This window comes from Salmo trutta, chromosome 10, assembly GCF_901001165.1.
Source record: "Salmo trutta chromosome 10, fSalTru1.1, whole genome shotgun sequence".
NCBI lineage: Eukaryota > Metazoa > Chordata > Actinopteri > Salmoniformes > Salmonidae > Salmo > Salmo trutta.
The window spans coordinates 15,397,573-15,425,110 of record NC_042966.1 but is presented as its reverse complement, the minus strand read 5'-3'; the positions used below and the strand labels follow the sequence as shown (position 1 = coordinate 15,425,110).

Genomic DNA, 27,538 nt, shown 5'->3' with positions numbered 1-27,538 from the left:
ATCCAGTGGATCTCTCACAACAGACCCCACCCATTTAGGGGATTTACATAGAGGTGACGATGATGGCAGGGATCGCGTCGTTTAGGCATGTGGAAGGGACACGCCCACTTACGCCTTTAGACTTTTCCTTTCTGACATCTTCCAGCTGCGACAGAGAGAGACAGTGTGGTGTCATTCTCACGGCATAATACTGTCAAACTGATTCATTGACTGGTTGATTGCTAAAGTGTTTAAACTATACAGTACAAGTATATACGTCTGCACTCACTAATGGGATAGGCCACTGGACAGAACTATCATTACAGGATTTGCACAGGGCATTGAGAAAACATATTTGATTGGCCAGTATACTTACAGTAGCAGGAAGAATATTGGTCAAACCAATGACCTCAGACATGGAGATGTCCTCTGGCTCTGTCAGAGTCTGGAAAGGAAAGACATGGTCAGCATACACACACACACACACACACACACACACACACACACACACACACACACACACACACACACACACACACACACACACACACACACACGCAGAAGAACAAAGACCCTAACAGTGCAATGTGGGTCATGTGATAGATGTACGTAAATGTAAAGCATCACATGGGGATTACAAGCACCAGATTACAGAACAACTAATGGAGTATCGTGTGTGCGTGTGTGTGTGTGCGTGTGTGTGTGTGTGGTTTAAATATAGACATCTATAATAAAGAAACTGACATGTCCCATCTCCTATATGGCGAGAGAGAGTAGTGGGGAGCTTTAGCTAAGTGGGCTATTGTGACTGTGAATCACACAGTAAATATATGTTCAATACCGAGATACACACACACATTCTGCCACTCACAGTGATGTGTTGCAGGCAGCAGAAAGTAGGGTCAGAGGGGGACTGAGAGGTGGTTTTCTCAAACACCCCTGAGTCGCGACCTTTCACCTTCAGGGAGCAATGAACTTTTCACCTCTGAGAGAAGGTAGGGTGGAGCTGGGTGACATCACTGGACACCTGACGACTGGCCGGACGAGAGGAGAGTTCCGCCTCCGCAAGGCCCTGAGACACAGACAGACAGGACCACCACCCCCCCAACACACACACACACACACACACACACACACACACACACACACACACACACACACACACACACACACACACACACACACACACACACACACACAATTCAAAGACATACGTTTGATGTTGCACTCATTTACATGTACATTTTAGTCAGTTAGCAGACAGTTAATGCATTCCTCTTAAAGCTAGGTAAGACTACAACATATCACAGTCATAGCAAGTAAAATGTGTCCTCAATAAAGCCACTACCAACAAAGTCAATGTTAATAAGAAATGTTTTCAGAAGTTTTTAGAAGGGAGGGACTCAGCTGTCCTGATTTTAGGGGGAAGCTCATTCCACCATAGTGGTGCCAGGAAAGAGAACAGCTTTGCCAGGGATGAGCAGGAGCTGGCCCCTCATAGGGGTGGGAGAGCCAAGAGGACTCCACGTTCCTAAAGTTTAAAGAGAGAGAGGCAGGGAGACTCACTGATTCACTGTGGAAGGAGAAGCGGCGCTTGCCAGTCTTGCCGGGGTCAGATGTTGTACTGGTGAGGGTTGAACGACGGGTGGAGGACATGGATCTGCTGCTGCTATAACGATCTCTGGTAGGAACACACCCATACATGGGTTGTACCTACTGATTGCCAGGCTGGATATATGTGTGAGTGAGTGAGTGAGCGAGTGAGCGAGTGAGCGCGAGTGAGCGAGTGAGCGAGTGAGCGAGTGAGTGGAGATTCATTGCATTGAGCCAGAGAGCTGATGGTAGGTTTTAAGGTTGTCTAACCTACAGTATAAAAACCCCATCTGACATCTATTTCTAATCATCGTAAAGACTATTAAAGGGCTAGAGATTACAGGTCACTAGGAACAGAGTAGATACGCATATTAAACGCCCACACCAGTAGAAATCCACTTTTTCCAGCGGAAAGATGAAGGCCAGAGCTTACCCATGATGTTGCACAACGATTTCAATCAAATCAAATCAAAATGTATTAGTTGCGTACGCAGCTAGGCAGGTGTCATAGCGTGTGCAGTGAAATGCTTATGTTGCTAGCGCATAACAATGTAATAAAATGTCAACAATTACAAAGTAAGGGGGAAAAATACAAATAATTAACAACTGCGGGACCAATCTGATTTAAGATTCCTAATAGCACTGTAGCAGTAATCAAATGCTATCTATACCACAGGAGGCTGGTGGTTCTTTAATTGGGGAGGACGGGCTCATGGTAATGGCTGGAGCAGAATATGTGGAATGGTATCAAATACATCAAACACATGGATTCCACATGGATTCCAGGCTCAAAAAGTAATCGTTTACGTCAAAGTATAATCCGAACTGCCCACTTCGTGTAGATCCATCTGAATGCGGTGTATTTTCCTATGATATGACATACACATTACTTTCAGCCTACGTTTCGTTTCAGGGCTGGTTTTTACTTGAATGTTACGACCACCAGCATGGCATTGTTCATTAATCAGAAACAGCTGCAAAGTTATTCCTCTTTGTGACTGAGACGAGCCAAACAGCCTTGTGTCCACTTGGCAGCCTGAGCCATGGAGCAATTAAAATGCGGGTGCAAACTTAGTGACTGAAATATTCATCATTTGGCAAGTGACGCGACTATAACTGGCTAAATAGACCCAGAAAAAACTATAACTAAACGCAGATGATTTTATATTTCAGTTGACTAAAACGAGATGAGACGAAATGATCTCTGTGACTAAAGCCCTGTTCCCACTACGAGATATGAAGGGGAGTGAGGAGCGAGGTGGTTAAAGAGAATTCTAGATTTTAATTCACATCCTTGCTTTACCTTTCATTGTGGCTGGCAATGCGACATTCTTGATTCGCAGCTCAAGTTGACCGTAAATATCAGAGAAGCCACTAGCCAGTAAGCACAAACTGTTAACAATGACAGAAACTTTTTTCCAAAACATATTACACTATTGAATAATGCAACCAAACCATATTACACTGAATGATGCAACAATTCACAAGCATGTATGTGCAAACAATTAAAGGGTTTATTTTATTGTCTGTGTGCTACACTCATTACATTTTAGCTTCAAAACAAAAGCACAGAGTTGCTATAACAGCATGTCTTCATTAAGTGACTTTAGCCTATTAAAAATGAACAATTAACCCTTTCATAAGAATATAAAAGATCGTCACTAGTTACCATAGCCACAAAGTCATAAACTCCTTCTATTTCTAAAATGTATCTTCTTAAAATGTGATTTTAAACCGAACCCTAACCTTAACCCTAACCTTAACCCCACTGCTAACCTTATGCTTAACCCTATCCTTAAATTAAGACTAAAAAGCTAAAATATTTTTTATACATTTTTATGATTGAGTTTGTGGCTGTGTTAACTAGTGGAAGCCAATATAAATGTGACAAGCTCTTTTATATGGAAGTTCATACCCGCCACCCCAAACAATTATAAATTGCTTTTTAATTACAGATACATAGGCCTACACAATGCAATCCTGCATACAGCGGAGCTCAGACCTGTTTTTTTTTTGTCCAATTGCAGTTGCTGTCTTTGTAAAGGGTTCTAATGTTTTCATCCTCCCTTGGGCAATGTTTTTCCAGGAGTTTGTTGTTGTTTGTTTTAAACCATATGCCCAAATGTATGTGGTTCTGTCCTTGAGCTGTTCTGGTTAATTTATGTTCTGTATTGTGTCATGTTTTATGTTGTGCGGACCCCAGGAAGAGTAGCTGCTGCTTTCGCAACAGCTAATGTGGATCCTAATAAAATACTAAATAACAGTACCATTACTGAATAGAAACATAATCTGCTCCCATAATAGCCCATCGAAAAAAATGTTTCTTTTACAGCTGATTTATTACTATGTCATACGCTACAACTAGGGTCCGGTGTTGGTTAGCCTACTACCAGATCAGGAAAAACTGGGTAAGCATATAATGTGAACGTCTAGCAACCCAAAGGGTGAGTGTTCAAATCGCATCACGGACAACTATTTAGCAACTTTGAAACTACTTACTACTTTTTAGCTACTTTGCAACTACTTAGCATGTTAGCTAACCCTTCCCCTAAACCTTAACCTAACCCCTAACCCTAACCTCAATATAAGTAATATAATTTAATAAATAAATCCCTATCAAAATCTGTCAGTTTGAGCAAGAGATCTGTTTATTTGCAGGGGCTGCGTTTCAATCCAATCAATCCAGAGCTAGCTTCCGTCCTCCTCTTGATACATTGACTTCAATACAAAACCTAGGAGGCTCATGGTTCTCACTCCTTTCCATAGACTTACACAGTAATTATGACAACTTCCGGAGGACGTCCTCCAACCGATCAGAGCTCTTGCATCATAAACTGACATGTTGTCCACCAAATAAAAGTTACCAGAGAATTTAAAACCTTTTTTGTAATAACATAATATATGGGATTGATTTTAAGAAATTATGGTGTTTTTATTCATTCCGTTAGAATGGAATGGAAAACTGGGCTATTTAGCTAAAAAAAAATCCCTGTGTCGTGCAGACGGGAGACCGGGGTTCAATCCCGATGAGGAGGAAGGAGTAGGCTGTCTTTGTTCTTAACTGATTCCATATGTGTTATTTCATAGTTGTGATGTCTTCACTATTATTCTACAATGTAGAAAATAGTATATATATAGAAAAATCCTGGAATGAGTAGGTGTGTCCAAACTTTTGACTGGTACTTGCTTAAATCATTTGAATAATATTATGGTGTTTCTATTCCATGACAAAACAGAACCCTTAGGGTTTCCGTTAGAATGGAATAGAACATATGGCGCTGTACAACGTGATGGTCGGGAGTAGGCTACAGGATTGGAGGATTCTAAATTGTCTGCCTTCATTAGACAACTTTGTTCCAATATTTCTGTAAATCAGTGATATTTATTCCCATAGTAATTCGTTATGGATCCATAACTAAATCAACATCTGCATTTTGAAAGAGTGTTTTTTATCATTATTTTATTAACAAGATGTGTTTATTTGTTTATTAGGCAACTGTGCAGTCTACAATACATACTGTAGCAAAAATGGGAAAGTGCCTAATTCCTTACATAAGGGAGAGCAGGCCAGAATGCGGGGAAAGTGGGAGACCTGGGTTCAAATCCCTGTTGGGGAGTAGGCTGTCCTTGTAAATAAGAATTTGTTCTTAACTGATTCCATATGTGTTATTTCATAGTTGTTTGCATGTGATTGGGGGTGTATTCATTCTGCCGATTCCGTTGAAAAAACATTTCTTAAATGGAAGCAAACAGAACCAAACGGAGATAAACATACCTGAATTTGTCCAATAGAAACTGTCATTTGCAATTGTTGGACTAAAGATTACAATCTAGATCAGCTGGATGCAGGCAAGAGTGTGACGGTATTGAAATTGTCACTGTCAACTTGATTACTCAAAATTCTCTCGACCTCTGCACCAACAGTTGAAGTCGGAAGTTAACATACACTTAACTTCTATGGGCTACGTCCCACCCGCGGTACACACTATCAACAGCCAGTGAAATATCAGACCGCCAAATTTGAAAACAACAAAATGTCATAATTCAAATTTCTCAAACATACAACTATTTTACACCACTTGAAAGATAAACATCTCCTTAATCTAACCACATTGTCCGATTTCAAAGAGGCTTTACGGCGAAAGCATAAAGTTAGATTATGTTAGGACAGTACATAGACAAAACATTACACACAGCCATTTTCAATGCAAGTACAGGCGTCACCAAAAGCAGAAAACCAGCTAAAATGATGCACTAACTTTTGACAATCTATATCAGATGACACTCCTAGGACATTATGTTAGACAATACATGCATTTTTTGTTCTATCAAGTTCATATTTATATCCAAAAACAGCATTTTACAATGGTGGTGATGTTCAGAAAATATTTTCACTCCAATACCGCCAGTGAATCAGCGCTACAATTTACAAAATTACTATTCGAAAAACATTGGTAAAATATAATATTGTCATTCAAAGAATTATAGATTAACATCTCGTGAATGCAACCGCATTGCCAGATTTCAAAATAACTTTACTGGGAAATCACACTTTGCAATAATCTGAGTACTGTGCTCAGAAAAATACGCTAGGCGATACAGACCAGCACCATCTTGGAACCATCTACAATCATAAATAGTATTAGAAATATTCACTTACCTTTGATAATCTTCATCAGAAGGCACTTCCAGGTATCCCAGGTCCACAACAAATGTTGTTTTGTTCGATAAAGTTCATAATTTATGTCGAAATAGCTCCTTGTTGTTTTCGCGTTCTGTAGGCTACTCCAAATGTACGAAGCGCGCGGAACATGTCGCCACGAAAAGTACAAAATAAATCTATTTATGTTCGTTCAAACATGTCAAACGTTGTATAGCATAAATCTTTAGGGCCTTTTTCAATCAGAACTTCAATAATATTCAAAGCGGACGATTGCATTGTCTTATAAAACGTTTCGGAAAAAAACAGTCCCCACATGTACGTGCGCCATAGTAGTAATGGCCATCCACTTGTGACCAAGTTTCCAGCCTTCTCGTTCGGTCTGTTTTTACCGGAGAAGACTCAAACCACTTTGTAAAGACTGTTGACATCTAGTGGAAGCCTTAGGAAGTGTTAAATGAGTAACTAGTCCCTGTGTGTTTCATAGGCAAAGGCTTGAAAGTGATTCCACACATCAGATTTCCACTTCCTGTTAGGATTTGTCTCAGGGTTTTGACTGCCATATGAGTTCTGTTATACTCACAGACACCATTCAAACAGTTTTAGAAACTTTAGAGCATTTTCTATCCAAATCTACTAATTATATGCATATTCTCGTTTCTGGGCAAGAGTAGTAAACAGTTTAAATCGGGTACGTTTTTTATCCGGCCGTACAAATACTGCCCCCTAGCCCCAACAGGTTTTAAGTTGGACTCATTAAAACTTGTTTTTCAACCACTCCACAAATTTCTTGTTAACAAACTATAGTTTTGGCATGTCGGTTAGGACATCTACTTTGTGCATGACACAAGTAATTTTTCCAACAATTCCAACTTATAATTCACTGTATCACAATTCCAGTGGGTCAGAAGTTTACATACACTAAGTTGACTGTGCCTTTAAACAGCTTGGAAAATTCAAAGAAATTATGTCACGGCTTTACAGCTTCTGATAGGCTAATTGACTTAATTTGAGTCAATTGCAGGTGTACCTGTGGATGTATTTCAAGGCCTACCTTCAAACTCAGGGCCTCTTTGCTTGACATCATGGGAAAATCAAAATAAATCAGCCAAGACCTCAGAAAAAAAATTGTAGACCTCCACAAGTCGGGTTCATCCTTGGGAGCAATTTCCAAACGCCTGAAGGTACCACATTCATCTGTACAAACAATATATGCAAGTATAAACACCATGGGACCATGCAGCTGTCATACCGCTCAGGAAGGAGATGCGTTCTGTCTCCTAGAGATAAACATACTTTGGTGCGAAAAGTGCAAATCAATCCCAGAACAACAGCAAAGGACCTTGTGAAGATGGTACAAAGGTATCTATATCCACAGTAAAACGAGTCCTATATCGACATAACCTGAAAGGCTGCTCAGCAAGGAAGAAGCCACTGCTCCAAAACCGCCATAAAAAAGCCAGACTACGGTTTGCAACTGCACATGGGGCCAAGATCTCACTTTTTGGAGAAATGTCCTCTGGTCTGATGAAACAAAAATAGAACAGTTTGCCATAATGAACATCGTTATGTTTGGAGGAAAAAGGGGGAGGCTTGCAGCCGAAGTACACCGTCCCAACTGGGGTGGCAGCATCATGTTGTAGGGGTGCTTTGCTGCAGGAGGGACTGGTGCACTTCACGGCGTCATGAGGGAAGAAAATGATGTGGATATATTGAAGCAACATCTCAAGACATCAGTCAGGAAGTTAAAGCTTGGTCGCAAATGGGTCTTCCAAATGGACAGTGACCCCAAGCATACTTCCAAAGTTGTGGCAAAATGGCTTAAGACAACAAAGTCAAGGTATTGGATTGGCCATCACAAAGCCCTGACCTCAATCCTATAGAAAATGTGTGGGTAGAACTGAAAAAGCATGTGCGAGCAAGGAGGCCTACAAACCTGACTCAGTTACACCAGCTCTGTCAGGAGGAATGGGCCACAATTCACCCAACTTATTGTGGGAAGCTTGTGGAAGGCTACCCAAAACGTTTGACCCAAGTTAAACAATTTAAAGGCAATGCTACCAAGTACTAATTGAGTGTATGTAAACTTCTGATCCACTGGGAATGTGATAAAAGAAATAAAACCTGAAATAAATAATTCTCTCTACTATTATTCTGACATTTCACATTCTTAAAATGAAGTGGTGATCCTAACTGACTTAAGACAGGGAATTCTTACTTGGATTAAATGTCAGGAATTGTGAAAAAATGAGTTTAAATGTATTTGGCTAAGGTGTATGTAAACTTCCGAATTCAACTGTATATAACAGCATAGTACAATGTTCCTGTTAGACTAAGAACACAATTTAATTCATGTGTATTACATGCATTATTATAATCACCCACTTCATCACATGTGCCTTATTTGAATCTTGCATCGAGGACCAACTGTGAACAGTTTTTTCCTTAACTTGTAGGGGACTGCAAACCCATGAATCCTGCAGCCCAGAGTTTCAGGGTTAAGCACCTTAGCACTGTACGCCACCTGGCAGCGATGTCATTTGTGGTAAATGACAGCTATTTGACAAGGCCACAAGGCTCTTCGACTTTTTCTTTTTATATTCTATGTAGGAGAAACTTACATATTGTATAGACATCCTTTATATATTTTTTTCTTCTTAAAAAGACAAGGTTTTGTGTTAAATGGACAAACAGCAGCATGTGCTTTTGTCATATGTGAGAACATGTATTTTGAATTTTGATTAACATTTGTTTAACAATAGTGGCTAGTAGACTAGTCAAGGATGAATCATGCAACATATTGGTACTTGTGACAGAACAAGTGGAACAAAAGTAAACCTTGACTTTGGAGGTTAACCAAATCCCTCTGGTGGCCGAGTTAAACTATTTTTAAAAAATGCCATTGGCTTGTGGAGAAAAGTTTTACATATTTGTTAGGCTGATAAGGAAGTTGTTACAGAAAAGAATCACTGGCATAGGGCTAACGTGTGCCACGTTATCTGATGGGACCAGCTACAATGTTGTGTTCTATATAGTGACACTACATCAGTAATTGTCTGATGCTTAAAGTTAACCTTTAACTTAAACTTTTTCTGAAGTTCGCAATTAAGTTCGCAATTTTCTAAAGTTCGCAATGAATTGATAGTAGTCACATCAACATATGAATGTGTTTAAAGATGATATGTATCTGTGTATTTGAGGTGTGTGATGGTGATGTATGTACCTGCATTTGGGGTGTGTTATGGCGTATATAATGGGGTTGTGGATGGAAGAGGCTTTAGCGATGGCAGCAGGAACAAAGTTCACATGCGGAGTCAGCATGTCAGCATACCTGGAAAGAGAGAGAAATGGAAGGATAGAAAAATATGAACTCCGAGAACACTAGATGAAAACAGAGCTGACTTTCTTACACAGTATCACTGTTCCTAAGCTGGCACATCCATACAGTTGAGAGGGGGGGTGGGGTACTATGATCAGACACACACACACACACCATCCTACCCTGCGAAGGCGGTGAGAGCGACACAGGAGTATGGGGCCCAGGAGGTGACATAGAGCAGGATGACAATGAGAGCGATCTTGGCCGTCTTCCACTCACTCCTCATCTTATGTGTGCTCATCACTGAGTCCCCGGTGCCCTCGTTTATCTCACGCACAGCCCTGCAACACAGACAAACACACACATTTACATAATGACCATTACTGACAGTGGTCATCGGTGAAAAGAAAGTATCAGCAGAAAGTATGGATCAATCAATAACATACAAGAGCATCAACATCAATACTAATACACTGAGTAGCCGTGTGTGTGTGTCCGTGTGTGTGTGTGCGTGTGTGCTCACCATGTAGCGCTGCGTATAGCAGTGAAGATGCAGACATAACAGTAGATGATGAAGAGGGGGATGAAGAAGACGAAGATGAAGAGCAACATGGTGTAAGAGCGGACGGACGGCGTGAATGTCATGTAGTCCCACGAACACGACGTCATCAACCCCTCTGGGACATACGCACCTGACAGGTCACACACACACACACTTAGATATACACACACTGATACGATGTGTATCCCTTAGACACACAGAGCGATTGTGTGTCTGTCTGTCTGTGTGCGTACTCACTCCAGCCAAAGAAGGGCGGTAGAGACCAGGCGAAAGAGTAGAGCCAGGCAGCAGCCATGACGTAGAGGGCCATACGCCGTGGCATCACACCCATGGACGCCAGCGGCCGCGTAATGACGAAGTAGCGGTCCACGGCTATCGCCAGCAGAGTCATCATACTGGTCATCTCAAACAATGCTCCACACAATGCATACAACTCACCCGCTGGGGGGGAGGAGGGGAGGGGTGGGGGTGAAAAAGAGAGAGGGGGGGGTGGAGATAGGGGGAGAGAAGGAGAGAAAGAGGGATAGAGAGAGAGATAAGTTGGATCGATGTGTACGACAGCGTGTTCCAGTTCCCGCCAATATCCACCAACCTTGCACAGCCAGTTAAGAGGAGTGGGACAACATTCCACAGGCCACAATCAATAGCCTGATCAACTCTATGTGAATGACATGTGTTGCGCTGCATGAGGCAAATGGTGATTACATTTCTGATCCACTCACCTAACTTTTTTTTAAGGTATCTGTGACCAACATAGTCATATCTGTATTCACAGTCATGTGAAATCCATAGATTATGGCCTAATTAATTTGTTTACATTTACTGATTTCCTTTTATGAACTGGAATTCAGTAAAAATCATTGAAGTTAAATGCCCACACCAGCTAAAATATTTTTTTAACTGGAAGACGATGCCCAGAGCTTACCCATGATGTTGCACAACAATTTAAGTCAATAAGTCATAATTTTGGTCAAAGTATGGTAGATATATTTGGGCTTGAAGTGGGAAATCCAAAGTGGGAATTTAGCGTGTAAATTCTTTCTGAATTACGTGTCAGTTATAGGGCTGGCTTTAGTTCATTTGGAACCTCCTAACTACAAACATGCTAGAGCTAACTTCCTGTTTTCAACATTTTGCAACCGTGGCTTACTGCGGTCTGCAATACACTACAACTGTTGGGAGATGTTGGATGGGCTGACGCCAGTGAAACGGTGGGTAAGAAAAGAGCTATATTCTGATGAGTGGATGACATGGATAGTTGAAATGTTGCTCACGTCATATGGGCAAGCGTTGCAAAATAAATGTAGAAATCTATATTATTCAATTATTGCACCCACACTGCTCACGCGCGCCAACGAGCATCTGCGTCTATCTCTCACGCAGATCGCGCTGCAACTGGGAAACGTTCATGGCAGGCATTATTGTCACCTTACCTTGCTACATAACTTCTGAGTGATAGGAACCAACAAACACCATCACCAATCAGCTTACACCACTGTGCACACCTGTCGTTAATATGACAACTAATGTAGCCCTGTCAGCAATCACTTTTAACTTGCTGTTTGGACAGTCAGTATTCAAAAACGGATTTAAAAAACAAAACTGATTTGAGCATTTAGGCCTGCAGTGTGAACAAGGCTTTAGAGGGCCCTACGCAATTCCTGATGAAACCAGTGACAGTGTAGTTGTCAATGTTATTCCCAGAGGCGACCCGGAACATATCCCAGTCCACTTGATCAAAACAATCTTGTAGCGTTGGTTCCAATTGTTCAGACCAAGGTTACACAAACCTTACCGTCTGTGCTTCCTGCTTTAATTTCTGCCTAGAGGCGGGGAGGGGCACAATGGAGGCATGATATGATTTGCTGAAGGGAGGGCCTTGTAGCCATCTCGGACTGGACAACATTATATATTTTTTTTAATTGAAACTTTAGGCAAGTCAGTGAAGAACAAATTCTTATTTACAATGACAGCCTACACTGGCCAAACCCGGACGAACGCTGGGCCAATTGTGCGCCGTCCTATGGGTCTCCCTGGAATCAAACCATGGTGTCTGTAGTGACACATCAAGCACTGAGATGCAGTGCCTTTGACCGCTGAGCCACTCGGGAGCCCAGTAATAACAGGGCTCAGTACAGTAACAGTTATCAAGGTGACCTGTTGCCTACCCCAGAAACATCCCTCTATCATAGTCATAATGCATGAGAACAGCAAACACACACACACACACACACGCACGCATTCACACACAAACAAATGCACTCTCACAGAGCTGTAACAGGGCAAAGAGAGGTGTGTTATAACCATCTACATCTCACCCCCTTGTATTCACAATAATCTGTCAGCACAGCATCCAGCATCATGGGAATGTATGTGTGTTTAAATATCTCAAAAATATATACTATACTCTACAAGTACATACAATTTCCAGATTGGGCTCTCTGCTACTTTTGAAGTTATGGTGAATTTTTATGAACACCACCAACACAGTGAATGGATTCAAAGGGAACTCCCTCTGCTGGTGATTTGCTGAATGTGCAATCCTGAATGAGAACTGGGTTATTTATTGAACTTTTATTTTGACAGGAAGTCATGTTGAGACCAAGGTATCTTTCCCAAAGGAGCCCTGTAATCACAAAGATACACATAATACAGTTTTTTACAATCACTTCGGCACTAATTTCAGAACCTTGTGGTAATTTTTCAAAACTCAAAACGGTCATCACAGGCTGTCCAATGTTCAAAACATTGCATTGTGCATTCATATCTTTAAAGAAACCTTGCACTTGCAGAATCATTGGTTCAAATAACTCATTTATCATGAAATACCACATTAATTTAGATCACCCACACACAAGATACCAATAGTTTCACTGTGTAGTTGTTTGTACTATCATTAAATATTGTAGTACACAATGTGATACATGTTTCATTATGGTACTGCACATAAATACGTAAAAGGACTAGTAGAGAAAATACTACAGACACAGTGGAATCATTGAACAAAATCTGAAATGTTTTGATGAAATACAATAAAATCACAACATAGGTTTCTTTGAATCAAAAAAGAAAAAAACTACAGTAAATTGTCAACTGCAGTGTTCCTCACCTGGCTTACTGTAAAAAGCAAAACAAAGGTTTGATTACTGTACTTCTATATTTCCATCAACCCTGCCTTGTGGATTTGGCCACAGGTTCTCATCCACATCACAATGGATGTTTTCATTAGCCAAACATCTTGGGAAGAATCTTCGGGCATGGCGAATCCAGGCCTGACACTGGTCTGCCGTGATGTCATTGCATGTGTCATCCATGGCCTGGAGCAGGATGGCTTGTTCATGAGGGCGCCTATTGTATACCTTCCACCTCCATGTGGAGAAAAATTCCTCAATTGGGTTAAGGAAAGGAGAGTATGGGGGTAAGTACAGGGTGGTAAATTGTGGATGGGCCTGAAACCATGCTTGCACCATTTGAGCATGGTGGAACCTGACATTATCCCACACAATGACAGTCACGCCATCAGCTCTACAGACCTGATTTAGCTCATCAAGGAAGGTTACAAGGAGAGCAGCATTATATGATCCAATAAGAGCTCTGCGTCCCACCACACCATCCTCCGATATAGCTGCACACATGGTGATGTTTGCCCCACGTTGTCCAGGTACTTGGATGGTTGTCTGCTGGCCAATGAAATTCCGACCTCTCCTCCTTGTCTTGGCCAGGTTGAAGCCTGCCTCATCCAAAAAGAGGAATTTGTGATGGTTTTCGTCAGCATCTAGCTCCATCACCCTCTTAAAAGACATTTTGGAAAGAAAATTACTGATTACAATGATGTAGAATTTTGGGGGAATTTTTCACAACAGGCATCTTGAAACTGAACATACTCAGTCCTCAGTCTGCATTTCTTTCAAAAGGCACACAGTATAGCTGTTTTTGAGACACCTGTTGCCTTTTCAGTGTGAGGAATTTGTGTGGGAGTGACAGTGTAGTGTGTGTGTGTGTGAGTGACTGTGTATATGGTGTGTATGTAAAGTCTAGTAAGTGTGGGTAGTCAGTGAAAAATAGTCATTTGGGAGATCTGCGTCGCTGGACAGCTCATGGCTGGGTTTCCCTTTGTAATCCGTTATCGTCTGCAAGCCCTGCCACATATGACGAGTGTTGTAGCCGGTGTTTTAGGATTCTACCTTCATCCTTTATTGTCTTTTTGCATGTTTGATGTCTCTGAGGTCGTAGTGGGATTTCTTTTAATGCGTCCATGTTCGTGTCCCATTCATTGTAAGCGGTAGCTCTAGTCTTTTGCCCAGCATGGATGTTGCCTGTGATCCATGGGTTTTGGTTGGGATACATTCTTATAGTCACTGTGGGGACGACATCATCTATGCACTTATTGATGAACCCCGTGGCTGTTGTGGTAAACTCCAAAATTTTATCGGCTAAATCTTGGTCCTTGATGATCTTCTTGGCCTTCCTGTGACCCCTGGTGCTGTAGATGTCCTGGAGGACATGCAGTGAGACCCCGGTGACGCGTTGGGCTGACCGCACCACCCTCTGGAGAGCCCTGCGGTTGCAGACGGTGCAATTGCCATGCCAGGCAGGATTTACCGCCTGACATGATGCTCTCAATCTGTAGAAGTTCATGAGGGTCTTAGTGGCAAGCCAAATTTCATCAGCCTCCTGAGGTTGAAGAGGCGCTGTTGAGTATTCTTGACGACACTGTCTGCGTGAATGAACCATTTCAGGTCGTCAGCCGCCGATGTGGATGGCTCTCTACTATTTCCTGAAATCCACGATCAGCTCCTTAATTTTGTTGATGTTATTTTCCTGGCACCACTCCACCAGGGATCTCACCTCCTCCCTGTAGGCTCTCTTGTCGTATTTGGTAATCAGGCCTACCACTGTTGTGTCAATAGGAAACATGGTGATTGAGTTGGGGACATACATGGGTGAAAAGGGAGTACAGGAGGGGGCTGAGAACACACCCCTGTGGGGCCCCCCGTGTTGAGGATCCGCGTGGTTGAGGTGTTGTTGCCTACTTTCACCACCTGGGGTCGGCCCGTCAGGAAGTCCAGAACCCAGTTGCATAGGGTGGGGTTCAGACCCGAGGCCTCGAGCTTAGTGATGATTTGAGACGATTCAATCGCTGATTACTTGTTTTTACAACTTTACAACTTCTACGATGGTAGTCTCAGACTGCATGTACGTAGCGATAGACAGTATGAGTCTTCAGACAAGGAGCATCCAGCATTGTGAAAAATTGCACTACATACTCTTATGTTCTATCATGCATCCAATGATGTCCGAGGAAAACAATGCCTCTTCTGGTCGGCTTATAGCATGACGTTCATCAAAGAAACACAACTGATTAGTGATTTAATTCAGAAGGAAGAGTAGAGAGCCCTGTTATTTAGCATCAATACACTGTCATCCCCAGAGAAAGGGAAAGAGAAAGAGAGAAAAAGAAATATTGATAAAGAGAGAGAGAGAGAGGACTCCAAACAAAGTAACGGTCAAAACTCCACGAATGGATGGACTTCATTAGTTGACATTAAACCTCTAATAAGTCATTTGCCCTTCTCTCCTAAGGTGTTACCTTCATAATCCTATTTCTATGGTTACCTTTTTCTCCAAAGATCCACCTGTTGTGCATGCTGTTGATGAAGAAGATGTGGGTCTGAGTCACACACATGAGGAAGTCTGTTAACGCTAGGTGAATAATGAACTTGTTGACCAGAGTACGCAAACTCTTACTTGCTTCTACACCTGCATTGCTTGCTGTTTGGGGTTTTAGGCTGGGTTTCTGTACAGCACTTTGAGATATCAGCTGATGTAAGAAGGGCTATATAAATAAATTTGATTTGATTTGATTCTTACTCCTAGAGAGAGAGAGGGAGGGAGGTACGGGGGAGAGAGAGAGAAGGGTGGAGGAGAGAGAGGAGGGGAAAGAGATAGTAAGGGAGAGGAGAGTGGAGGTAGAGGAGACAAGGATGGGGATGGGGAGAGAAAGAGAGGGAAGGAGAGGGAGGAATGAGAAGGGGATTAGTAATCGTACATGCACATTTACATTCTCTTTTTTTCCTCTTTGTCAATTTCTGATAAATGACTTGAACCAGTCGCCTGGACGCATAGAATGGGACAGTACGTTCGGCGTGAGCACGCAAAAGTTAACTTCCTCCGATAGACCCGAAGGTCCAGAATGGGGTGCAGTCTGTAGCCCTTGGTAACTGTGGATAGGACCCCAGACGAGATTGCGCACCAGTTGTCTACTCTCTTAGCGAGCAGCCCACGGGGGAGGCTGACTCTTGCTCACCAGTGGAGCATGGGCTCCCACTAGTGGTGGCAGAGTGAGTTGCTCTTTCATAGTATTTTTGCTCTGTGCCCTTGGCAAGACGCCTGGTTGCTACAGAGATGTTTTATTTAAAGAGACATTGTAGTGACACTGGAAACTGGTGACGGAAATGTGTCTCTCTACCTCAGCTGAAAAATAAAAGCGGAGGGGAAGCTGTGGTATGGAGGGCACTCGGAGGTAGAGTGGACTCCCTCAGACTTCCTTGAGAGCGAACGCATATTTGTATTTATTAAGGATCCCCATTAGCTGCTGCCACTCTTCCTTGGATCCAGCAACATTAAGGCAGTTATATCAAATTTAAAATATTACATGACAAAAGTAAAAGTATATATCATTTCAAATTCCTTATATTAAGCAAACCAGACGGCACCATTTTCTTGTTTTTTTTATTTACGGATAGCCAGGGGCACACTCCAACACTCAGACATCATTTACAAACAAAGCATTTGTGTTTAGTGAGTCCGTCAGATCAGAGGCAGTAGATTACCAGGGATGTTCTTTTGATAAGTGCGTGAATTGGACCATTTTCCTGTCCTGCTAACCATTCAAAACGTAACGACTACTTTTGGGTGTCAGGGAAAATGTATGGAGTAAAAAGTACATCATTTTCTTTAGGAATGTAGTGAAGTAAAAGTTGTCAAAAATAGTAACGTAAAGTACAGATACAAAAAAATACAACTTAAGTAGTATTTGAAAGTATTTTTACTTAAGTACTTTACACCACTGCATAAAGGATATACTGCTTTCTCGGGAACCTCATCCTTTGCGTAAAGAAAAGATGGTGAAAAGGGGACGGAGGTCAGGCTGCCTTCTGGGAGTTTGTAGGGGAGCGAGTAATCTCCCACTTCCATCCGTTCTATTGGCCAACGTGCAATCATTGGAAAATAAAATCGATGACCTATGATCAACATTATCCTACCAACAGGACATTAAAAACTGTAATATCTGATGTTTCACTGAGGCGTGGCTGAAAGACGACACGGACAATATAGAGCTGGCGGGATTTTCCATGCACCGGCAGGACAGAGAAGCTACATATGGTAAGACGAGGGGTGGGGAAGTCTGTCTATTTGTCAATAACAGCTGGTGCGCAATGTCTAATATTAAAGAAGTCTCGAGGTATTGCTTGCCTGAGGTGGAGAACCTTATGATAAGCTGTAGACCACACTATCTACCAAGAGAGTTCTCATCTATATTATTCGTAGCCGTCTATTTACCACCGCAAACCGATGCTGGCACTAAGACCGCACTCAACTATAAGGCCATAAGCAAACAAGAAATGTCACACCCTGACCTGAGAGAGAGGGTTTGTTTCTCTATGTGGTTAGGTTATGGTGCGGGGTGGGCATCCTATGTTTTGTATTTCTTTGTGTTGGGCCGAGTATGGTTCCTAACCAGAGGCAGCTGTCTATCGATGTCTCTGATTAGGAACCATATTAGGCAGCCTGTTTTTCCTTTGGGTTTTGTGGGTAGTTGCTTTCTGTTTAGTTGTTAGTACCTGACAGAACTGTCGGCTGTCATTTTTGTTTAATTTGCAAAGTGTTCATTTTTCATTAAACTCAAGATGAACATATTCCACGCTGCACCTTGGTCTACTCATTTTCACGCATGTGACAAGAAAGTGCTCATCCAGAAGCGGCTCTCTTAGTGGCCGGGGATTTTAATGCAGGCAAACTTAAATACAAAACTTAAATACAGGATTAAGTTCAAACAAAGCTTAAATACAGGATTAAGATTAAATCCTACCACACCGGCTCTGACACCTGTCAGATGTGGCAGGGCTTGAAAACGATTACGGACTACAAAGGGAAACCCAAACGCGAGCTGCCCAGTAACGCGAGCCTACCAGACGAGCTAAATGCCTTTTATGCTCGCTTCAGGGCAAGCAACACTGAAGCATGCACGAGAGCACCAGCTGTTCTGGACGACTGTGTGATAACGCTCTCGGTAGACGATGTGAGCAAGACATTTAACTTCTTGGTGACGGGGCAGTATTCGGAAATTCAGATGAATAACGTGCCCAAATTAGACTGCCTGCTACTCGGGCCCAGAAGGTAGGATATGCATATTATTAGTAGATTTGAATGGAAAACACTCTGAAATTTCTAAAACTGTTTGAATGATGTCTGTGAGTATAACAGAACTCATATGGCTGGCAAAAACCTGAGAAAAAATCCAACCAGGAAGTGGTTTGTAGTTTTTCAAGTGATTCCCTATCCAAACTATAGTGTCTGTGGGGTCATTTTGCATTTCCTAAGGCTTCCACTAGATGTCAACAGTCTTTAGAACCTTGTTTCATGCTTCTACTGTTACTGGGGTGAAAATAAGAGCTGTGGACTGCCTGAGACCAATGAGTTGTTTATTGCACAGTCATGCAGGCGCGCCGTTCCTTCTTTTTCCTCTGTAATGAATAAGCTATTGTCCGGTTGGAATATTAGTAAATATTTATGATAAAAAGACCTTAAGGATTGATTGTAAACATCGTTTGACATGTTTCTACGAACGGTAATGGAACTTTTTGACTTTTCGTTTCGGGTTTTGCGCTCGCGCATTATGCCTTTGGAATAGTGATCTGAACGCGCGATCAAAACGGAGGTATTTGGACATAAATATGGAGTTTATCTGTAACGATCATCCAAAGGAGCAGACCAAGGTACGGCGTGGTATGTGTTCATCTTGATATTTATTTTAACTCTGAACACTTAAACAAAATAATAAATAATGGAAAACGACCATCACATCTTGCAGGCTTTACAAAGCAGTACAAAAATAAGATCCCACCACTCAAGGAGGGAAAAGGGCTGCCTAAGTATGGTTCCCAATCAGAGACAACGATAGGCAGCTGCCTCTGATTGGAAACCATACCTGGCTAAAACATAGAAATATAAACCATAGAATGCCCACCCCACACCCTGACCTAACAACATAGAGAAAAAAATCGTCTCTCTCAGGTCAGGGCGTGACAGTACCCCCCCAAAGGTGCGGACTCCCGGCCGCAAACCTGAACCTATAGGGGAGGGTCCGGGTGGGCATCTATACTTGGCGGCAGCTCTGATTCGGGGTGTAGCCCCCACACCACCCGCTGATCCCCCCGCTTCTGTGTCGCCGAAGGAACCAGACCGTGGATCATCGCCGGAGGCTCTGAACTGCCGACTGCCGCTGAAGACTCTGGGCTGCAGGCCGCCGCTGAAGACTCAGGGCCGCAGACCGTCGCTGAAGACTCGGGCCGCAGACCGTCGCTGAAGACTCGGGCCCGCAGACCGTCGCTGAAGACTCGGGGCCGCAGACCGTCGCTGAAGACTCGGGGCCGCAGACCGTCGCTGAAGACTCGGGGCCGCAGACCGTCGCTGAAGACTCAGGGCCGCAGACCGTCGCTGAAGACTCAGGGCCGCAGACCATCGCAGAAGACTCTGGGCCGCAGACCGTCGCTGAAGACTCTGGGCCGCAGACCGTCGCTGAAGACTCCGGGCTGCAGGCCGTCTCAGGAGGCTCCGGACTGGGGAGCGTCGCTGGAGGCTCCGGACTGGGGAGCGTCGCTGGAGAATCCGGACTGGGGCGCGTCGCTGGAGGCTCCGGACTGGGGAGCGCCGCTGGAGGCTCCGGACTGGGGAGCGTCGCTGAAGGCTCCTGACTGGAGAGCGTCGCTGCAGGCTCCGTGCCATGGATCATCACTACTGGTTCCGCGCCATGGATCATCACTGGAGGCTTTGTGCCATGGATCATCACTGGAGGCTCCGGGCCCTGGATTATCACTGGAGGCTTCGTGCCATGGATCATCTCTACAGGCTCCGGGCCATGGATCATCACTGGAGGCTTCGTGCCATGGATCATCCCTACAGGCTCCAGGCCATGGATCATCACTGGAGGCTTCGTGCCATGGATTAACACTACAGGCTCTGGGCCATGGATCATCACTGGAGGCTTCGTGCCATGGATTATTGCTGGAGGCTTCGGACCATTGATCATCACTGGAGGCTTCCTACGGGGAGCTGGAACCGGTCTCACCAGACTGGGGAGACACACTGAGGACCGCGTGCTCAAAGCAGGCACCGGCCGTACTGGGCTATGGATGCGTACTGGAGGAAAAGTGCGAGAAGCAGGCACAGGACGTACTGGGCTATGGTGGCGCACTGGAGGGAGAGTGGAGACCAGATACGCTGAGCCGGCGCACTTCTTCCTGGCTGACGGCCCACTCTAGCACGGCAACGGTGAGGAGCTTGTACCGAGCGCACCGGGATGTGAGTGCGCATGGGCAACACCGTGCGCACCACCGCATAACACGGTGCTTCTACCATCACTCGCTCCCCACGGTAAGCACTGGGAGTTGGCTCAGGTCTTAACCTCGCCTTCGCCAATCTACCCGTGTACCCCCCCCAAAAAATGTTTTGCCGCTGCTTCTCTTCTTGCCTGCCTAGCCGTTCCTCCCAGTATCGTCGTTCCTCCTTCGCTGCCTCTATCTCCCACTGAGGATGGCGATACTCCCCAGGGCTTGTCCAGGGTCCTGCCCCATCTAAGATCTCCTCCCAGGTCCACTCCTCTGAACCATACTGCTTGGTCCTGGTCTTCCTCCTCGAGAATGCACGCTGCTTGGTCCGTTGGTGGTGGGTAGTTCTGTCACAGGGGTCGTTGAAAGGGGACCAAGGCGCAGCGTGGAAAGTGCTCATATTTCTTTTATTAATGATAACACTTCAACAAAATAACAAAACAACAGCCAACAGTTCCGTCAGGTATGTAGACAAAACGGAAAACAACTACCCACAAACCCCAAAGGAAAACAGGCTGCCTAAGTATGGCTTCCAATCAGAGACAACGAAAGACACCTGCCTCTGATTGGAAACCATACTCGGCCACACATGGAAAATGAAACATAGAAATAGAATACTAGAAAAACCCGACCTATAAACAGAAAACCCAAAACCACCCAAAACAACCACCTGTCATGCCCTGACCGCTCTAATATGGCAAATGACCTCTTACAAGGGTCAGGACGTGACACTGAGGGGTAATCTCAGAGCTAACAGCACTAACAGGGTAAACCTGGGTTTACAGCAGTAACAGGCACCTAATCATACGTAAATACTGGGGGTTGGTACAGAGAAGGACTGCTACCCACAGTCAGCCAAGATGGTTTATAGTGCCTGTCCTTCCTGCTGGATCCAAACCTTGTTGCCCAGCTGGCACAAGTGTATAAGGTTGGCTCTGTGTGCACGCCCAGAGGTTGGCATGGTGTGTGAACATGAATCTTAAGAGAGGGAGGGCCACCTTCCATGATATAATAGGCAGGGAGATAACCTGTGTGTGCTTGTTTGTGTCTACAAGTGATTGAGACACAGTCATGCATGAATTTGAGTCGACTTGCCATTTGGATTATATGTAATATGCTGTATGAGATTGATTTCACTCTGTTTCAATGTAACAGAACGCATTTGAGTATGAAGTGAGTTAGACTGACTGGATTCTAACAGGGAGTAGAGGGAGGAGGAAGGGATGAAGGAGGGGGAGAGTAGATTGGAGATGTTAGGAGGGGAAAGGGGGAAGGGAGGAGGGCAGTGGAGAATTGAGGGGACCTGTCTCTTCACCACTCTATAGGCTCAGAGGGATTTCTGCTAGATGTTCTGTTCCTTATCTGACCCTCTGAGCTGTTCTACTAGAGTGTGTGTGTGTGTGTGTGTGTGTGTGTGTGTGTTACATATTGAAAGCCACAGAAATAAATCAGAGACACTAACCTTTTCCTCCATCCATTCACCATAAATCCCCCTGGACATAAGAGAAGAGTGGTTGGTTCAGGGAAAATAAATTGGGGAAAAGAGAGATAGCTCTGTGTCTCTGTTCATAAAATGTGCTACACTCTCAGAAATAAAGGTTTAGATTTGTTCTTACAGGGGTACAAATGCTTGTCACTGTAGTGGTACCATGTAAGGGGCGTTCTTTGTACCTTTAATTATAGGTACATTATTGTACCCGTCCAGTTCGTATCTTAAAGTGGCGCTCCAGTCTCCTTTTCACCTCATTTAACACCTGATTTACTTAACGAGAGGCACATCTCAACAGGTAATCCAAGTAGGTCATGACATGGCATTCCTCTTTTGTTCTCTATTGCTCCTCTAGTGTTCATCAAGCAAGGTGGAGTCTGACGACATCACGACTTCAATTCAGACCAACTCCTTGAATGCCCTACTCCTTGAAGTTTGCAGTTGTCCCCCCCCAAAAAAAGTTTTTTAATTCAATCGTAAAATTTTTTTTTAACCTTTAGTGTTTGTACTTGACTATATTTACACTTGAGGTATAACTTTTCAACAGGAAAAAAAGTTACCAAATCACTGGAGGACGTCTTTAAAAAAAGAGCCAAGTGCACCTTGGGGGACAAGATAGTACAGGTATAAAAGAGTACATTTAGTTTGCTCTTTTTAATTGGCAGAAATGCTCATTGAAAAAGTTTTAGGGGTGTTGTTTTAACACTAAGGTGTAAAGCCTTATTTAGATATTTCCCAGGGAGTCTTTGAAGTGAATTTTAGAGTTACCAGTACCACTCGTGTTTGCTAGTGACAGAGACATGGTAGTTACATTCAATGGCTTCCAATCCTGTAGCCTTCAGCAAGTGTGGGTGGCAGGTAGCCTAGTAGTTAAGAGCTTTGGGCCAGTAACTAAAAGGTCTCTGGTTTGAATCCTGAGCTGACTGGATGAAAAAATCTGTGGTTGTGCCCTTGAGCAAGACACATAACCCTAATTGCTAATAATGGCTGATGCATGGCCGTGACCCAACTCACTGAGTGGGATATGAAGAAAAAAAAGAAAAAACGCATATCCAATTCACATGTGTATAATACACACTTGTACATGTGTGAAATAGGAATGATGTAAACACCCAATGATATTATACGTGAGTGCCTAAGTGAATATTGTCATTGAAATTAAACACTGTGACAATATATTATATAAATCGTAAGGCCACACTTTAACAGCCTAGTTTTATACTAACACAGTGGTCTGAAACTCCTGGTTTGCAGGCCATATCAGGCAAGTCACATTATGCTGGCTTGCAAAATAATACAGTGCCTTCGGAAAGTATTCAGACCCCTTGACTTTTTCCACATTTTGTTATGTTACAGCCTTATTCTAAAATTGATTAAATAAAAGCAATACTCAGCAATCTACACACAATACCCTATAATGATAAAGCGAAAACAGGTTTTTAGATTTTTTTTTTTTTTTTTTAAATAAACAGAAACCTCAGGGAGGTTACCAAGAACCCGATAGTCACTCTGACAGAACTCCAAAGTTCCTCTGTGGAGATGTTAGAACCTTCCAGAAGGACAACCATCTCTGTAGCACTCCACCAATCAGGCCTTTATGGTAGAGTGGCCAGACAGAAGCCACTCCTCTGTGGAAGGCACATGACAGCCTGCTTGGAGTTTGCCAAAAGGCACCTAAAGACTCTCAGACCATGAGAAACAACATTCTCTGGTCTGATGAAACCAAGATTGAACTCTTTGGCCAGAATGCCAAGCGTCACAGTCTGGAGGAAACCTGGCACCATCCCTACGGTGAAGCATGGTGGTGGCAGCATCATGCTGTGGGGATGTTTTTCAGCAGCATGAACTAGGAGACTAGTCACGATCGAGGGAAAGATGAACAGAGGAAAGTACAGAGAGATCCTTAATGAAAACCTGCTACAGAGCACTCAGGACCTGACTGGGGCGAAGTTTCACCTGCCAACAGGACAACAACCCTAAGCACCCAGCCAAGACAACGCAGTAGTGGCTTCGGGACAAGTCTCTGAATGTCCTTGAGTGGCCCAGCCAGAGCCCAGACTTGAACCCAATCGAACATCTCTGGAGAGACCTGAAAATAGCTGTGCAGTAATGCTCCCCATCCAACCTGACAGAGCTTGGGAGGATCTGCAGAGAAGAATGGGAGAAACTCCCCAAATACAGGTGTGCCAAGCTTGTGGCGTCATACCCAAGAAGACTCGAGGCTGTAATCACTGCTAAAGGTGCTTCAACAAAGTACTGAGTGAAGGGTCTGAATACCAATGTGATGTGAAATAAAAAAAATTAAAAAACGTTTTTGCTTTGTCATTATAGGGTAGGTTAATATTTTTTTGAATCAATTTTAGAATAAATCTGTAACCTAACAAAATGTGTAAAAAGTCAAGGGGTCTGAATACTTTCCGAAGGCACTGTATGTAATTGGAATCCAGCCAGTTCAGATAGTCAAAAATGTGCGCTTTTAATCACCTGCATCCTACATTTAAAAGGACTGCCAAGGTAGGAAGAAACTATAAATGAAACCATCTCAACTGGAACAACCATCTCAGTAACATTGTCCAACTACAAACAGATTGGATTAGCTTTGAAAAATGTGTTATTTATCTCTGTGTAGCATAAGATCAATCAATCAATCAATGTACATATGCAAAAACACATATTGAATCTACCTGTGTCATAGCATGCTGGGAAATATGATAATGATCGGTGTGACATTTGAGTGTGATGGTTGTACATTTTTAAACAAAATATTGGGGACAAAAATGTACCATTATACTAAATCATAGCCTTTTTGTGAGAGTGTAGACAGTGCGTGCGTGTGTGTGTAGGGGCGTGTCTGTGCATGTATGTGTGTGTGTGTGTGTAACCTGATTGTGACTGTACTATAGATCTCTACAAACGGTCAAACGATCCATCGACAACCATTGGTGAGCAGGCAAGAGGTGAGGCTGGAGGTAAGGTCTTTGCCAGCGCCCTATTGATGGGCATGGCAGCATAGATAAGCTTCTGGCCCCTCATCAAAGATACTGGTCGTTCACACACAAACACACACACAGAGCACTGATTACATTATCAATGGTGTTTATGATTAGCCTGGTGGAACCAACCTGATCTATGCGTTCACCATTCTATTTCACTTCAGATATCATGATATGTGAAGTGAAATAAAATGGGAAACTTAGCAATCAGGCTGGTTAGACCAGGCTAGATTATGGAGGTAAATTAGAACAAAACTCAAAACTGTTTTGACCTTTGACCAGGTCAAATGTCACTAACCTGATTCAAGTGTCCTCCCTGTTCCATTTATAGGAATGCTCACAGAGAGGGCATGTCTGATGCTGAGGGTCCTCTTGCTGGTCTTCTCTATGTTGCATGTTTGGCTGCAAACTAGACATCACTCGAACAACAGCAGGAGGCAATCCTCATAACATTATACTTCCTCATCTTATGAGGTGGGGTTGACTGTGACAGGGTGATAGAATAGACAGCCAAGTGATGAACTGCATTTTGTTATAAAGAAAAGACAAAGCTTTTTGATAATGCACTTCACAACCAAAATGACTACTGCTTGTATCTGTTAGGCTGTGTAATTAACCAACTAGTTTATCAAACCGGGTATAACATACATTACCATTGTTGATGAAACTCTCTGTGTAATCAGGGCAGTAACTAGGGTCAAGCTAATTCTAGGTTGTCACTAGTTACCACAGCCAGAAAGTCATAAAGCCTGCCTATTTCTACAATTTCTCTTCTTGATTAGGGCTAGGCCCCTATTTTCTCCACTTCCTGTCTGACTGACATGCCCAAAGTAAACTGCCTGTTAGTAAGTTTGTAGAAATGTTTAAAAAAATGCATGAGACTATAACACAATTGATATGGTAGGAGAAAATCCAAAGAAAAACCAACCAGAATTTTGGGGGGTTTTGAGATCCCATGCTCTTCCATTTCAACATATAGGGACGATGTTAAATCCGGCTCCCAGATTGCAATTTCTATGGCTTCCACTAGATGTCAACAGTCTTTGTTCAAGGTTTCAGTCTTGTTTCTTCCCAAACGAGGAAGAATTTGGAGTTTTGGAACCGGGAGTAACAGTTGGAAATCAGTCTGTGGGAGCACGATGAAGAGGATGCGCACTTGCTAATTTTACTTTTCTATTGAACATACTTCTTTCTGTATGAAATATTATAGTTTAGTTACATTTTAGGGTACCTGAGGCTTAAATAGAAACATAGTTTGACTTGTTTTAACAAAGTTTAGCGGTAGCTTTTGGATTCCTTTGTCTGCATGTTGAACGAGTGGATTACTCAAATCGATGGCGCCAACTAAACTGAGTTTTTGGGATATAAAGAAGGATTTTATCTAACAAAATGACCATGCATGTTGTAGCTGGGACCCTTTTGGATTGCAAACAGGAAGATTTTCAAAAAGTACGTTTTTAACAAGAATTTAACCGATATAAGATACTTGTATGTACCAAAATGTTTAATATCCATAATGTTTATGATTATTTATTTGAATTGCGCGCCCTACAATTTCACAGGAAGTTGTCGACAGGTGTCCCGCTAGCGGGTTGCCTATCCCAGAGAGTTTTTATAATGTGATTTTAAACCTAACCTTAATCTTAAAACACACTGCTAACCTAATCCCAAACCCTGCCAAGCCACACCAATGTGTCAGAGGAAACACCGTACAACTGGCAACCCCAGTCAGTGTGCATGTGCCCGCCACAAAGAGTCGCTAGAGTGCGATGAGAGAAGAACATTTAGGCCGGCCAAATCCTCACCTAACCTAGACGACGCTGGGCCAATTGTGCGCTGCCTCATGGGTCTCCCGGTCATGGCCGGCTGTGACAGCCCAGGATCGAACCCAGGTTTGTAGTGACACCTATAGCACTGCGATGCAGTGCCTTACACCACTGCGCCACTCAGGAGGCCCCTTTGTAGTCAAAATGTTTCTGACTCATATCGATGCCACATAAGCTGTTTTCAATGAGTTACTTGCTTTTTAGGGACTGTCACTCTTTAATCAAATGGTTTCCTGGCTTGTAGGTAAGCATTTCACTCTAAAGTCTGTTTTTTCGGCACGTGACAACGACAATTTGATTTGATCTGATCCAGAGTGCCAGTGCCCCTTCTACACTCACTGTTTGGAAAAACAGTCGATGCGCTTTTGAGAAGTAGTGTGACCTACACAGATAATTCCTTAATAAGGCAGCAAAATGTGCAGACTGTGCAAGGTGTGTGTAGACTTTCACTAGCGACTGGAAAAAGAGTAATCCAGGGACTCACCTCTCAGGCAGGGGGACACTCAT

At 43.3% G+C, this 27,538-nt stretch overlaps 1 pseudogene; it reads right to left on the bottom strand.

Moving 5' to 3' along the window:
* Positions 1–210: 210 nt before the first annotated feature.
* On the bottom strand, positions 211–27,538 carry LOC115200800 (melanopsin-A-like; annotated as a pseudogene).